Source organism: Cebus imitator, unplaced genomic scaffold, assembly GCF_001604975.1.
Source record: "Cebus imitator isolate Cc_AM_T3 unplaced genomic scaffold, Cebus_imitator-1.0 Scaffold203, whole genome shotgun sequence".
Lineage (NCBI taxonomy): Eukaryota > Metazoa > Chordata > Mammalia > Primates > Cebidae > Cebus > Cebus imitator.
This window is the reverse complement of record NW_016107518.1, coordinates 3,355,095-3,371,725: the sequence shown is the minus strand read 5'-3', so window position 1 is coordinate 3,371,725 and position 16,631 is coordinate 3,355,095. Positions and strand designations below refer to the sequence as shown.

Genomic DNA, 16,631 nt, shown 5'->3' with positions numbered 1-16,631 from the left:
AATTCTCCTGCCTCAGCCTCCTGAGTAGCTGGGATTACAGGCACGTGCCACCATGCCCAGCTAATTTTTTGTATTTTTAGTAGAGATGGGGTTTCACTATGTTGACCAGGATGGTCTCGATCTCTTGACCTCGTGATCCACCTACCTCAGCCTCGCAAAGTGCTGGGATTACAGGCGTGAGCCACCACGCCTGGCCCCCTGTGGCCTCATTTATAAAGGCATTGATCCCATTCATGGGGAACTCTTATGACTTAATCACCTCCCAAACACCCTACTTCTTAACATTATCACATTGGGGATTAGGTTTCAACATATGAATTTTGGGATGACACAAACATTCAGACCAATGCTATGGGTGTTTATGTGTCAGTTGACGTGTGCATGTATGTAAGGTAACTCTAACTATTTGTAATTGCCAGGCTGTTTTCTAAAGCAGATGCACCATTTAACAGTCTCATCGGCAGTGTAGGAGGGTTCCGATTTCTCTACATCCTCACAACATTTGTTATTATCTGTCTATTTGATTATAGTTGTCCTAGTAGGTATGAAGTAGTATTTCATTGTGGGGTTGATTTGCAATTCACTGATGTCACACTGCTGTTTGCCCTCTGTCCATCCACATTCTGTTAAGGCCCATTCTGCTGGTACATTTGCTCTGGGATGCAGTTTTGCAAGAAAACAGCAAGTTCCCTTTTAGTTGTTTTTTCAGAAATTATAGAACTCACTTACTTTATCATTGCTTTTGAGGCATAGTTTCAAACTGACACCCGGGGTGATTGTATCTCACCATTTTCATGCTCAGTTAGATGTCAAATACCTTTACGCTGTTCAGGGTCAGATTTCTACATAGGGCTCCTTTCCCCTAAGAGCAGGCTCTGTAAATAAAAGTAGTAAGAGTCAGTCCTAGGAAAATGTTGTTTAAAATTTCCTATTACAAAAGAATTTTCCCCAAAGTCCTTTCTCAAACAGGCACAGAATATTCTAAGATCACCTTCAAATTGTAGTGATTTAAATGATTCTGAATATGCAGAGAAAGAAAGAAAATGCGAACACAGGCTAGCAATGGAAAGCTAGAAATCGAGGTGTAGAATGCCCTCCCACCCAGGGCGAGTGACTTGCCTGCAGAGGCTGTGCCATCCTCCCCGATCCAGTGTTCAGGGCTTCATGCACCCAACTCTTTAATAAATAACAAGTGCCACAATCACAGGTTTTAGGATGACAGCAAACAGCAAAAGAGACCCGGGCTTTGCTTTCACAGAGCTTAGTGGGCAAGGCACAAAGTTTAGTCAATCAAACTGGCTGCGTTAAGAAGGAACGGTATGGGGTGCTCTAGGATTGAGATGATCTGTGGCTTGGTTTTTACCAATATTCTCCTTGTACTCACCTCAAATAATAGTGCAGTGGGAGATACTCCATCCCAGCATAACTTGGGTATGATTTCTGTAGCCAAGTAATTCTTAGCATCTTGGGAGGTGAAGCGTTTGGAGAAACATGTTTTTGTTTCTACTGTTCCCTGTCTTCCTCATCTTTCTGTCATATTCCCACCTATCCTTTAACACATGCACTGTTCAAATACTACTTTTCCAGTGAAATATCAGCATCACTGTCAATATCCTGATGACTTCCAGAAATACACATTCCGCTTCTCCCCTGAATTCCTGTGGCACCTTGTGCCTGCACTGTAGCACTTATATTGTGGAAGGAAATTTCTTTATCTGTTGGCTTTCCTCACCAGTCAGCGAACACCTCAGAATAAGGATTTGTAGCTGGGTTGTTTATGTTTTCAGTTCCAAGATCAATACTTTGCAAGTGATCAGTAATTGCTAAATGAATGAATGTACCAATATATGAGTCAGAAATCACATGGGCCCAGATTCTTTCTTCTAGCTCAGAGTAACTTGTCATTGAAATAGCAATATATTGTCAATTCTTTTGGTCCTTGGTGACAATTTTCCATTGATTCACATTTAATGGGAAAAGATATAAATACATTTTCCTGTTGGAACACTTATTTATAAATCAACTACAACTAGTTAGGGAAAGAAGACAAGAAGTCAGTTGGTAAAGACCTTTAATGCCAAAGCTAATATTTTATCCTGGGAAACAGAATCTACCTCATCCTTCATAATATTATCTCTAGGCTAAGGAATGAGGAATCAGGTCTTATAGGTCATGAGCAAGCCGGAACATGCAGGGAGTAAAAGAAGTGCGCTGGACCCAAGACCGTACCAAGGGCCTGAAGCTATGCAAACTGCCCAGAGAAGAAGCACCTCTTGATCTTGAAGATAAAAGCAAGACCATGAGTCAGAGTCAGGTGGCAGGAAGGAAGCTGGAACTAAGACAGGACTCAGGGTAAGCTGCAAGTCACACAAAAAAAACGAAAACATACATCTTGGTGCAGGAAGCTCAAAGCCCAGTGTTATAGCAATAAGGAAAACAATAGAGATCAGAGCAAAGAAACTGATCGGAAATTTAAGCAAGGACTCGGTAATGATAATCGTGACACAAGCTGATGAGTAGTGTTGAAGAAGATGCAGAATCACAGGAACCTCATGGGAGACCAGACATCCACACATCACTGCTAGAGGCTTTCCAGGATGGCATGAGCTGAGAGCTTCCTGTCATCTCTACTTTGGAGACATGCCATCCTTGCATTTCTCTTAGCTTCAGTTTTACTGTTCCTTGTTAATAGCAGCATTGTGATTTCTATCAAGAAAGGCTATCCTTAAGTTTCATAGACTGTCACAGCATTATCTAATCGGCTCCTCACCCTGTTTCCGGTAGGTTAGGAAAGTGTCTTTAAAACCACTTTATATGTCAAAGGACATGCATTTAGACTATAGGAAGAACTCATAATAAGACTAACAACTTAATAAAATGGGCAAAAGGCTTAAATTGACATTTTGCAAAAAAGATATATGAATGGCCAATAATTACATGAAGGTGGTCAACATCAGAAATCATCAGGAAAATGCTAATCAACACCTTCTTATAAAACCACTAGTAACACTTCATTCTCAATACCAAGGTGAGGATGAGAGACTGAAACGCTCACACATTGCTGGTGGTCATGTAAAATGGCACGACCACTTTGGACAACTGACCCAGCAATTTCATTCCTAGGTATTTACTGGGGAGAAATCAAAATAGAGACACAGAGGACTTGAACATAATTATTATTAGCAGCTTTATTCATAATAGCTCAAAACTGGAAACAACCCAAAGATCTATCAGTAGGTAAATAGATCAGTTGTAGCTTATGCATGCAATAGATATACTCGGCAACAAGAAGCAACCTATTGATTAAACACCATGGATGAATGTCAGAAACATTGTATTGAACCAAAGAAGCCAAACACACAAGAATTGATCTGTAACATTCCATTTATATGCTGCTCTAGGAGAGATGGGATTATGATGATAAAAATCAGAAAGTGGTTGCCTCAGTTTAGGGAAATTGACTTACTGGCTTTAGGGGAATTGACCTACTTGCTTAAGCAAATGGGCGAGCCAGTGCTTGAACTCAGGCAAACAGATGTCAGAGCTAGGGCCCCTTTGGCTACATCACTCTCCCAGCTTAGAAGGAAGGTGAGGAAGAATGAGGCACAGCAGCGAGGGAGCAGAAGGAAGGCAGGTATCAGGAGAAAGGAAGGGCTCTAGTCACCGAGGCCAATTTCTGTCCTGGGCGTGAGGCTCATAATGGCACCTGTCATGGAAAGAGGTTGTTTCCATCGTGGCCACCTGCAGGAGTAATTAGGAGGGCTTGACAGATGTAGGCGAGATAAGCATCATCATCCAACTGGCCTGCCAGTAGAGAAGGTATTAAAGTTATTCTCTTCTTGGTATCTACCTTGGGATTTTTATCACCAGCCTTGCCTCTCCTAGAGTTGTGTGTAAATGGAATGTTACAGATCAATTCTTGTGTGTTTAGCTGCTTTTGATCAACATAATGTTTCTGAGATTCATCCATGGTGTTGAATCAATAGTTTGTTTTTCGTTGCCGAGTAAATGATAATGTTGTTTTATTCTTAAGATCCTTTAAAAACTCTTCATGGCGTAATAGGTATCCACTGCAGAAAGAAAATATACATAAAAGAAGAAAAAAATAAAACCTCCTATGATCTTATTATCCCGTGATAATCTCTGATCTTTGTTATTGTTTTTCAGTAAATAAAACTTTACTTTAAACAAAAATGGGATCATACTATATGTGCTGTTTTATAATACGCCTTTAAAACACCATGTCAGTGAACATTTCTCTCCATCAGAGGCTATCATTTCTGTTGGATGCATCACATCCCATGGATGGAGATATCCAAATTCATTTAACCAAACCTCTACTGGTACATATTTAAGCTGTTTGCAGTTTTTAGTTACTACCTACTACCCTCTTACAAGAGAACATCTTGAACATAACACATTTGGTCATTTTTTCAGTATTTCCGCAAGGAAAGCTCTAAAAGTAGAAATTCTAGGTCAAAAGGTTTAGATATCCTTAAAGAATTTAATACATGTTGTCAATATTTGTTTTTTAAATGGTTTTCTCAATTTACATTCTCACCAGCAATGAATGAATGTGTTATTCTGTGTCACCTTAACAGGTGGACTTTAACTCTGGTCCCTGTGCTAAGTGCTACCTCTTCTCATTGAAACCTAATCTGTCAGGATTAGAAATTAACCTTTGATGCTGTCTAGCTCCGTCTCCCAAGCAATGCCTGAATTTCCTTTTGGATTCTGCTAGTTTGAAATGAAAACCATTTGTTTTAAAATGTTAATCTGAAAACATGATTGATGTTTAAATTTAGTAGAAAAATTGGAGGAGCCAGAAACAGTGATTATGGGGTCAGAATACCGGGATTTCAGTGCTGGCTGTGTCCCTGTCTGTAGCTGTGTAATCATAAGCTGACTTACCCTGCCTGGGTCTCTGTGTCCCCATCTCTAAGACAAGGGAATTGAGGAGGGCCCAATCCCTCTACCTTGTCTTTAGTTATGACATTCTGTAAATCTTCAGCTATGTAGAGCATTCCTTTCAAGGGTTGGGCTTGTAAATTAAGAGTGGCAGGCCTTTGAAATACAGCTTGTGTGGGAAAGGAAACACACCCAGCAGCTACTTTGCTGCTGGATCATAATTCTGTGTTCTTGGTGAATAAATTGCATCTTGGCTTCCGGATTGTTCCAGGTTGCCTCGGGTTTTACAGAAGTGGCTTTTTCAGAAATGGTTCCCATTGCCGGAAAGTGGGTGTTAATTTGTGCCTTGGCTATTTTTCAGGGCACATTCTGGCAAAATCCTGGCATGTTTTTCAGAGGATCAGCAGATGTAATGACCTGGGGTTTACTCTCCTTGCGAGAGGACACACGCTCTGTGTAAATACCCCAAATCAAGCCTATAGTCAGACCCCTAGCTTTTATGATGGAGCCCTTATCCTGGGCCCGCCAAGGGTTTTTGATCAAGTGAAGACACTCTGGGGCATGGACCACAGGAAACAGGGAAGCTGAATGCTTAGTCATGGTTAGCATTTCTGAATGAAGTATGCACTCTCCACTGAAATGGGATACAGGTGGTGTCCTGGAAGAGAAGATAAAGCTAATGGAAATGAAGAGAGAATAAAATAGAATAACATTGGTATCTAGTGCTCCACAGTTTGCAGCCTGCATTAACATACTTGATTTACTCTACATGATGTCCCTGGGATATCATCATTGCCATTTTGTCCCAATTCATCTGCCCAGCAAATGCAGGAGCTGGAGTGTTGGTGGTGAGTGGCCCAATGGCATCTGCGACAACCTCACGGCTTGGCTTCAGACGCCGTAGACCCCGGCTTCCTTGGTAGACGCTCATAGTCTCACACCTCCTTTCTCCTCTGTGACAATTGAAAAATTACCCTCCTTTCTTACTCTTTGAGTCCATGGTAATAAATTCAAGTCATTTGCCAATCTTCAGTATAATGCAATGGGAAAACACCGTCTAGTATTTCTAAGACTCTAATTTTTTAAAATAACTTCAACTTTTAGTTATTTGCACACCGTCTTCATAATTTATGCCATATCTGTGTACCACCTGTACTATTACTAACATGTGCTTTCAAACAAATTATAATTTCCTTTTTTTCTTGCTCTAAGAACTATAGTAACTGAAATAATTAATTTGATGTACCAGTTTCAGTTTTCTAATATATATAACTTAAAATTTTGTGTTCATTTTTTGTACTATATAATATATCTCACTTCTGCTCCCTTTGGGATACAAACTATACTCTGAGACACTAAAATGAAATAAAATGTTTAAGTCCTTTCCTTGGTTGAGTTAGCTGCATGCTAAATGTCCAGTTGACACATGTAGCTTAGCGGCTACCATATTGGGCAGGGCAGACTGAGAACCTTCCATCATCACGGGACATTCTATTGGACGAGCTCTGCCTGAGGTTTGTCTAGGGTATTTAAAGCAGAAGACATTTGACTGCTTTCATTAGCCTAAGCCAAACTAACGTATAAGATTATCAAAAGAAGGATGAATTAATTTACAGACTGCTAGCAAAAATGTCAGATAATAGTTTCTTTCACTGACCACTGTCCAAGTAAGCAGCAAGGTAAGTTGAAGCATCTGGTGTGATAATGGATCGCTTCAACCTGCTCTCAACCTGCTGTCTCTTCTTCCATCCCCACTGCTCCCACTCCTCCCTTCCCTCCTTCCCTGCCCATGTCTCTCTCTTCAGTGTGTGTGTGTGTATGTGTGTTCTCTTTCATGCTGCTGCTTCCTCTGGCTTCACCTCTGTCTCTTAACCTCACTTTCATTCTCGCCTTCAGTCCTTTATCTCCCTTCTGCCTTTGACCTTCCCAATCTCCCTCATTCAAAATCTTAGTATGTTTGGATTTGTTTTGTAAATTCTTCAAGTACAATAATTTCAGGCCGAAAGACATTCTCATTTGTAACGTGAATAACATGACATTCTCATTTGTAACGTGAATAATAATGCTCCCTAGCAGAATTCCACGAGATGCGCTGACTCTCACTGGCGTCTCGGTCCTGTGCTAATGCACATAAAACAACTGTTTCCTGCTCAAGCCCCTGCCTGTCTCTCGCTGATGTAACCATATCAAACTACCTGCTTTACTCCTCATCCAAAGTCTCCTTTAAAGAGCAAGCAAATTTGTTTTCTTTTCTTCTTTATTTTTTAATTATATTTGAAGTTCTGGGGTACCTGTGCAGAACGTGCAGGTGTGTTGCATAGGTATACACGTGCCATGGTGGTTGGCTGCACCCATCAACCTGTCATCTACATTAGGTATTTCTTCTAACCCTCCCCTAGGCGCCTACCCCGCTTCAGGCCCTGGTTTGTGATGAACAAGAAGAATTTTGACCATGCTTCTCTTCAGGCCTGTGGAAGAAGGCCCAAACCTTGCACTGTGGCATTGGTTACCTTCCTTGAGCAGATGAAAAGCCAAGCATTGCCTTGAAGGCTTGATGCCACTTCTGTTCAATCAGAACTCTCTCCAGAGCTGCAAGGATACTGGAGGTCCCCAGAGGGAGGGTAGTGCTGTGTAGACATATGTATGTTTCATCTGTTGGCCATGAATGTCAAGGAGGAGAACTGACTAGACTGCCTTCTCCTTGTTTTAATTATCCACAGATTCCAGAAAGGAAAGGCCAAGTGTACCCAAGAGCTCTCAGAAGTACAAGATGCTCTGGGGAACATACATGCATTGCTCGGTTCCAGAAAACAGACCCTTCCTTAGGAATACAAAGTTGAAAGTTTCCCTGACTTCTTGCAGGGAAACCTGTTCATACCCCCGCCACCTCCCCACCCCTTCTAAATGTATTCAATTAGGCTGTGGAAAATTTAATTCCTCTTGCTGATGTATACAAGAAGTTATGATACCTTGGAATCTTTCATCTGTCAGCTTTAAACCATTAAATATAGGATCCACTGTTCTCAGGAAAGTGATGTGATGATCTGCTCTGTTTCTCAGACAAAGGGAGGCATTTTTCCGAGAGTAGAAGTCCCTGCCTGGGTGGGAATGATAGAGACATCCTCTGGCTGGGGTTTGTATTCCTCCAGACTCTGAAAAGGAGAAAGAGATCCAAGTTTAAGTGACTTTAATCTTAGTAAAGTTTTAAAGTTTATGTTATCCTCTGGGTAATAAAACTATAATGATTTTTTGAGTGCTTGGAATTTGTGGAGCAATATGTTAGGTGCTGCCGTAAACACAATCTCATTAATCCTCTCAGCCCTGATAGGATGACTCTCCCCCTCCACTGTATTCTAATTGGAGGAATTTGAGTCTCAGAGAGGCAAATAATTTGTCAAAGGCAACACAGCCAATAAATTGTGAGAGCTCAGATTGAAATCCAGGACAGAGCTTTGTGGTCTTTAGACCCCATTGTTCGGTGTTGGTTTATTCAGCAAATGTTTGTGGATGGTTAATGTGACCAGGCACTTTTGCTCAGGGATTCCACAATGAACTATAAAGGCAAGAATCCCAATCTTATGGAGCATATGCCCCAGAAAGACAGGAAAACAGGAAGTTAAAAAATAATATGATATTTTTTAACAATGAATAAGATTGCATGATGATTTCAGATGTCAGTAAGGCCGTAAGAACAGTAGATGGAAGAAAGTAATAGTGAATGTGGGGCTGCTTTATGTTGGGGTCTCTTAGAAGGACTTTCTGGGATGACTTTTGAACTCAGACCTGAGTGATAGGAAGGATCCAGACTCTAGTGTTGGGTGCAGTGAAAACAGCAAGTGCAAAGGCCCTGGGGTAAGTGAGCGTCATGGCTTTCAGGAACAGCAAGACGGCCAGTTTCGCTGTGTAGCCAGTGGGGGTGAGTGACAATATAAGGTCAGAGATGCAGACAGGCTTTGGATTTTGTTCCAAGGTAATGGGACACCATAAAAGGGTTTGAAGCAGAAGTGGTATGTTGCCTGAATTAAGTTTTTTTTTTTTTTTTTTTTTTTTTTTTTTTTTTTTTTTTTTTTTTTTTTTTTTTTTTTTTTTCTTTTTTTTAAGATGGAATCTCACTCTGTCTCCCAGGCTGGAGTGCAGTGGCGTGATCTCAGCTCACGGCAGCCTCTGCCTCCCGGGTTCAAGCGATTCTCCTGCCTCAGCCTCCCAGGTAGCTGGGATTACAGGTGCATACTGGCACACCCAGCTAATTTTTGTATTTTTAGTAGAGACAGGGTTTCACCATGTTGGCCAGGTTGGTCTCAAACTCCTGGCCTCAAGTGATTCAACTGCCTCAGCTTCCCAAAGTGCTGGGATGACAGGCATGAACCACCATGCCTGGCCTGAATTAAGTGTTAAAGATAACTCTGGTATCTGTGTGTGGAATAGAGTGTACAGTAGCAAGACAGGAAGTGGTAGAAATGGTTAGAAGAACACGAACTTCAGAAGCTGGGGGTTTTGAAGGAGAAGGATAGTGCTTTGGAAAGAGCAAGTGGGGAGAGTTGGCAAGAAAAGACTATCCTACCTCCAGGCCCTGGGTGTGAGGAGGGATCCTCAGGGGCCAGCCAGGTCCAGGGAGTGGGCAGAAAGGAAGGAAACATTCAGAAAAGATGATGTAACTCTGAGGGAGTTCCCTGCAGCGGCAGTGGTGGCAAATCATAGGATAGCAAGTTTTTATTGAACATGTATTGTCGGTCTAGCAGGATTCTAAGCGCCTTTCCCACAATAACTTGTTTAGTCCTGTTGGTAATCCTAAACTGTGGACACTATTAATGGCCGCATATCACATAGGAAACTGACACGGTTAACAAACCTGCAGCGAGTAAGCAATATGGCCTGGTTGGCATTACTAATTTCAGAAGTCCGAGTGGAAAGTGGAGGGGTTGTCAGGGAGGGATGGAGCGTGCCCTCACTAAGGGAGGGGTCGACCGGTCTAGAGATGAGACCCAGATGGCAAACGTGACCTGGGAGGTTGTGATGGAGGTAAAGCTTGCTCTGTGATGCCATTTGCCCTGAATGACGCTAGAGGAAGTTTCCCCATCAGTTCAGACCAGAAGCTTGGAGCCTAGGAGTGAATGCTGTTTCTTGAAGCTTCCTGTGGGGTGGGGCCCAGGGCCGCCTCCTTGGGATTGCTTTCTTAGGCAGCTTGTGGGGCAAGAAGAGTTTTATCTAAACAAGGCAGTGTCTGGACTCCTTTTATCCCACTGCCCTTGAGTTGGAGAATGTTCATATTTACACGTTTCTGGGATGTTTTACTGCGATTTTCATTTGGAGATAATAATAGGGAACATTCATTAGGCACTTACAATGTGTCAGGTTCTATGCTGAGCACTTGACATATAGTATTCCCTCAGTAAACACGACAGTCTTATGACAGCTGCTATTCTTGCTCCCCTTTTTCTGATGGATTAACTGAATTCTAAATAGGTTACATCATTTGCCCAAAGTGCTATATAGTAAGTGGTGGACCTGAGATTTAAACCTTACAACCTGATACCAGAGATTATATCCTCACTCTGCCGTAAGTGAGGAAGATATGTTTGCTAGGTTAGGAGCAATGCTGCCCAAGAAGTCTCTGTAAGTCCCAAAAGAATGGGTGATGTAAAGTCTCTGTAAATCCCAAAAGAATGGGTGGTCCTCTTCAACACAAAGTTTGAAGAGGAACCTTGAGAATGAATGGCTAACGTCTTCCTTCCATGACCATACTGATTTTGAAATGTTGGTGGATCAACTACCAACATCAGCGATGCACCTGAAGATAATGGACTCGGGAGAAGACAAGGGTGAGAAAGGGAAATTGTTGTGAATAGAGAAAAGGAAATTATTGGTTTACTTAACTTGTCTTCCACTACTTTACCTAAAAGTAACAGTACACAAATAATACTTTCTCCCCCTTTTAATTCCACAAAATGAACGCCTAACAAAACTGCCTACTTCCCCACTCTCCCTGCAGACAAGAAAAATGGTGGGATTATGGATAATTTTTTGGTAAGATGTTTTAGTATTCCATTATTTTAAAAGATAACAAATATACAGACTGTTTTTAAAAGAAATTGTCTAAATAAATGAAATAAGATTCTTTAGGCATCATATTTAATTGAATTCATTTCATCACTTAAAAAAATATTTTTTCTTTGACATTCATCTATTCCTATCCAAAAGCATGGGTGGATGATTGGATCTCAGTTTTCCTAGGCTCCAAGATCCTGGCTGAGTTACTTTTTAATTACTTGTCTGTGTTTCTGCAACTTGAAAATACCTAGACTTCCAAGACAACCAAACTACTATGGAAGAGCCATGAATTTCCCTGCCAAATGGCCATGAGTAAGAAGATGACCTCTCAGGTTGCTCTCAGTTCCTCATTTGTGTTCTAAAAGAATTCCTTAACCTGTAGATCAAATTTGGTTTTTGTTTTGGTTTTTTTGTTGACTCACCCGGTGGATCAGATTTTGCTGTCACTAAAAGTTTCTTTAAGCTCCTTGAAGAAAAAAGTTATGAATAATAGGCATGTGTTTACTCATTTTGCAAATGTATGTTGAGGGCCTACTGTGTTCCAGACTCCAGATGCCAAAATGAATAAGCTGGTATCCTTCTTCTTAAGGGTTCGTTGTTTCAAGAAATTATTATAAAAATTGGTGAGGGACAAATACAGTCACCTGTGTGGTGAGCCAGTCTGTGTCCCTTTGTGTAAAACATTCCTTGAAAGTTAAAGGCCTAATGTCTTGAACATACTCATATAAAATATTCATCATCAGCTCACCGTTACAGTTTTTCACCCTTTTACATCTGATGTGAACCTGGGCTTTGCACCTCATGGAGGCATATACCTGCTCTGTAAGATGAAGTGATATTACCCAGAGAGACCACCTAGCTGGAAAGTGGCAGAGCCTGGCCTTGAACTTCGAATTCCTACTTCAGGGTACTTTCTTCTGTCTAAAATAAAATCCTCCATGTTATCTGTGTACTTTACTTACCTTTCCAAGTGTCACTACTATTAATATTATTCTTACAACGAAGTTATTTAGCCCACATGTTTTACTGTAGTGACACGGTAGAGGCAAAGTCAAAGCTGTCCTTTGGGCTGTCTCCCCAGTCCAGAACATGCACAGTTGCGGACAGATCATAGAAGACAGCTTCTCTTTGAAGGTATGGGGTTAGGAGTGGGGATGAGGGAAGTCCAGGACAATAAGAGGAACACACAAGTGCTGATTGAGTGTTTGGAAAAGTGAGAAAGGGAAAATCATCGATTGAAAGAGATGTATTCAGAATTTCGTACTTAAGTATGACCAATTCCGAATGTCATGGTTGTCACCTAATGTGTGCTCAGTAAACACATGTTGACTGAATGAATAAATGTGGGGTGAAGAAATACAAAGCAAGGAGAGCAAGCCAACCCAGAATCTCCCTTGACTTTCTGTGAACCTCCTAGAATAGATGATTTAACACCTGTATGTCTCTAGGTAGAACTGAAGGGTGTCAGTGGCAGAGTTTATGGATATCTACCTTTAGATATTTAGAAAAGGAGTAGGTTTTGTATACCTGGAAGATGAAAGGGAGGATTTAGTAAGTTCAAAAGAGAAAGACTTTGGGACCAGCAACTTAATGAGACTCCAGCCTGAACCATGGAAAGGAGGCAGCCAAGCCTGTCTAGATGCCTCCCTGGCACGACATCAACGCACATGTGCCCGCCACACTGAGGGTCATGCCTGGTTATCTGGCACGTTATGGAAACAAAAGAGTCAACCCTTTGGGATAAGTCAGTGTTAGCTCATGTTGCTTCATTTTTGGAGATGAGTAAAAAGATGTGATGACTGCAGCAGCTTCCTATAACTTCTGTAATCAAGTACCACAAACTCAGTGGCTTGAAACAACAGAAATCAATTCTCTCACAGTTCTGGAAACTTTACATCAAGAATCAAGGCCAACAGGTTTGTGCTCCCTTCTGAGGCTCCAAGGGATACTCATTCCTGGTCTCTTCCGGTTTCTGTGGACTCCAGGCTGGTCTCTTCCGGTTTCTGTGGACATTCCTTGACCCCTGGCTGCATCCCTCCAGCCTCTGCCTCCATCATCACATGGACTTCTCTTCTCTCTGTTTTTATCTTCTGTGTTTCTCTCATAAGGACACATGCTGTTGGATTTAGGGCCCACCTGGACAGTCCAGGATGACCTCATCATCAGATCCTTAATCACATCTGCAAAGACCCTTTTTCCAAATGAGGCCAGGATCTGGGGATTGGGACATGGGCGTATCTTTTGGGAGACCACCCTTCAATCTACTGCAATGACGCAGATGTATTAGGAAGATGGTTTGATGGGGGGAGTAGGATAGCAAGGGTTGGGTGCAGACACTATGCTCACTGGCTGCTCTGGCCTTAGTCCAGGACTGGGGAAATGAGGAACTGGATGGGAATAAAGAGGAGGAAATGGAAGCAGGAGATATTTCACAAAAGAATTTGCCAGAACTTGGTGATAAATTTTTGTGTGGTCAGCAAGAGAAGGAGAAAATCCTAATTTGACTCCAAGGCATATTTCCCCAAAATACGGAATGCTGGATCTTGCTATATCAGTAGCTATTATGTGAGGGGGAAAATTGTTCTATACACAAAGGCATTTGGGGAACCTTGGATTAAACAGGATTGAACAGGTGCCTATCCTGCAGGATGCCTGTAAGCTTTTAATATCCCAGTGTATATCACAACTATCTAAAGAAGGTTTCTGGGGGATAGCCTTTCCCACACTTACTTGACCATGGACCCATTTTATCTAGATTATCTCAAAGAACAAGTGGTCCCCATGCTCTGAAAAAGACTACTCGATGGTGCCCACCCTCTGAGAAAAGATCATATAAGTGACGGTCAGAAAGATAGGGTGAAGAAAACTGAAACTGAACAGTCTGTTGAGGGCCAGGCTTGTCTCCGAGACTTCTGCCATCCTTAAGGATAGCCACAGGGATTGACGCCAGGAACCAGCAGTTGGCAGAAGCCATTTGCAGATTTGCACAGTGACGCTCTGACTTTAATAGTCCGTGCAACTGTCCCATGGTTTGCTTTCTTATTTTTCTGGTACCTTCTTGACAGCAGAAGCTGTTCCTTTAGAACAGTTGTGGCAAGTACGTTTCACCCAGTGTGGCAACTCTGCTGCGTTAGATGGCTGACTCTATGCTGCCTTGAGAAGTATGCTAAGCTGCAGGAGCTGAGCAGGGAAAAGTGTTGTAAACAACTTGCAATGTCTGCCATGAGCACAGGAGGAGGATGTGGATGTGCCAAGGGCCCTTCTTGCTTTATACTTCAAAGACCTTCCTTGCCCATGCTCCCTCTCTCCCTTCTCCATGCCTCAAAAATGGCCAACCAAGATCAGCAGTTATGCACCTTGGATGCAGTCATTGGGACTCTTCAATCTTGAGTTCTCCCTACCTCACCTACAAGGAAAATGGCGATATTAGTGACAGAAATATAGACATCAATTTTGCAATGAATAATAAAAATAGCTAATATTTACTGAGTGCTTATTATGCATCAGGCCCCATGTTAAATGTTTTACATGTAATGTCTCAATTATTGTGACAGCCTCAAGGGATAGGTACCATCAGTCATCTAATTGTGTAGATGAGGAACATGTGGCACATGGAGATTAAATTACTAGCCCAAATTACTCCCAACTTACTAGCTAGTATGTGGTACAAGCAGAATTTAACTTTAAGCATCCTAATATTAAAACTGACACTCATAACCACTGAACTGAGGATTTAATAGACGTGTTGGATTTGAAACATTGGTAAGACTTGCAAGTGGAAACATGCAGGATGCAGTGGAAGATACAGAACTGGACAAGGTCAGGCCTGAGCACAGAGCCAGCAAGTGGGGGTGGTTAAAAGGTGCCCACAGATACGTTTATTCAAACTATGAGTTGAGAGTCAGTTATACAGATTTAGAATGTACAAATAAATCTGCGCAAATGTTTTATGTATTAGGGAGATGTTTTCCCAAGTAATGAGTTAGAAATAACTGACTTAGAAACAACTGACTTCTGTTATCATAGTCCATGGACAGAACATTCCAACTGTGAGGAAACAGGACACAGATGAAGAAGTCAACGTCCTAAATCATGCTGAAAAGTCAGAATCTGTTGGGATTTTGGGAGATACATTCTTTGCATCTCATCTCATCTCAGTGGTCTCACAAGTGCAATAGAAAATCATGGTCCTTGGTAAGAGCTAGTGAGAACTTTGCCTTAGCATCCCTAGCTACAGACTCAACACCTTTCTCATTCCCTGTAGAACCCGAATCCCTCAAGGACAGGAAGTGGGTTTCATTCATTCAGGAGCTTCTAACACCTGACACACGCAGTCACAATAAACAGTAAGTGAATTAGTAGAACCAAGGAAATAAGAACCAACCCTATTCAGTTACATTCTGCCTCTGGATATATTATCAAATTCACTGACCCATCACTATTTCATTGTAAATGGCTGAATTTTCCTCCTGTAGGCTGGGAACACCACCGCAATAAATTACTGCCTACTTGAACCAAGTTTCATTTTGTTCTGATTCATTGCCTGTTTCAAGGACCTTCTAAAATCTCAGTTTATGGACTTTACTTCCTGGTGGTTCCCAGAGAGAAATGAACCTGGATTCCAGAGAATGCAAGTTTCTAAGTTTCTTCAAACTTGCAGCCAGCTTCCAGGCTCCCTGCAAAGGTCTCTTAAGCCTCTAAGTATTTCCTCTCTTAAATCACACATCACTGGCACAGGCCGAATATTTTCAAGTTACTTCTTTCTTGTTAGGAGACAGTCGCTTAGAGGTCTACCAAATAGACAGAAATACAATCGTTTTGGCAGTTTTATGGTGCTGTCTTTAGGTTTAGTTTAGGGATTCCTTTTTTAAGTTGTGTTTGGTTTTTTTGCTCCTGAAAGAAACTATTTTAGGAATAGTTGGACTGGACATATTTCAGGAATAGTTGCTGCATTGGAAATATGATGTTGGCTCTCTCAGCATGTTTATGGGTGGGATGAACTGTATATGTGAAGTAAAGCTTCATCTCTCACTTGGGTAAATGCCGAGACTTTGATTTGACACTTTTCCAATTAGGTGATGACAATCCCTAAGCTGGTGTGGTAGTTTATTGCGTAGCAGTGCCCTACAGGTATTCTGCCAGATTTTGATCTGTATGTAAAATTTGTTTTTGCGTCAACCTAGAACAGAGGTTCTTACAGTGTCTATTGGATAGTATGCTGAACTGAGCAAGTTATGGAATGTGGCACAGAATGAGGCAGGATTTGCAGTGCCATACCTACCAGGCACCATGTCCTGTCAGGTTAGTATGTATGAAAAATGACTTGCCATAGTCTGAATGTTGCCCGAAATTCATGTTGAAACTTAATCCCCAGTGCAGTTGTATAAAGACATGGGTCCTTTAGGAGGTGCTTAGGTCATAAAAGCTTCTCCCTCATAAATGGGCTTAATGCCCTTATAAAATAGCCTTCACACGGGGTTCGGCCTTTTTGCCCTTCTGCCTTTCACCCTGTAAGGACACAGCAACAAGACGCCACCTTGAAAGTGAAGATGGGGCCCTCACCAGACACCAAACCTGCTGGTGCCTTAATCTTGAACTTCCAGCCTCCAGGACTGTGAGAAATCAATTTCTATTATTTATAGACTACCCATTCTTTTTTTTTTTTTTTTTTTTTT

General features: G+C 41.7%; 1 protein-coding gene and 1 long non-coding RNA gene across 3 annotated transcripts in view; one reads left to right on the top strand and one right to left on the bottom strand.

The window, feature by feature from the left end:
- Nucleotides 1-16,631, top strand: part of THSD4 (thrombospondin type 1 domain containing 4) — a 660,091-nt gene that overhangs the window by 394,788 nt on the left and 248,672 nt on the right. The gene's annotated exons all lie outside the window — the stretch shown is intronic.
- Nucleotides 4,491-16,631, bottom strand: part of LOC108317536 — a 31,402-nt gene continuing 19,261 nt past the window's right edge. Inside the window, exons 2-3 of one of the 2 annotated variants that reach the window (XR_005203328.1) lie at nucleotides 7,878-8,060; nucleotides 4,491-5,584 (exon numbers count right to left, since the gene is read on the bottom strand). This is a non-coding gene — a long non-coding RNA (uncharacterized LOC108317536). The remainder of the gene's footprint in view (nucleotides 5,585-7,877; nucleotides 8,061-16,631) is intronic. The other variant, XR_001830793.2, reaches the window with a different exon arrangement.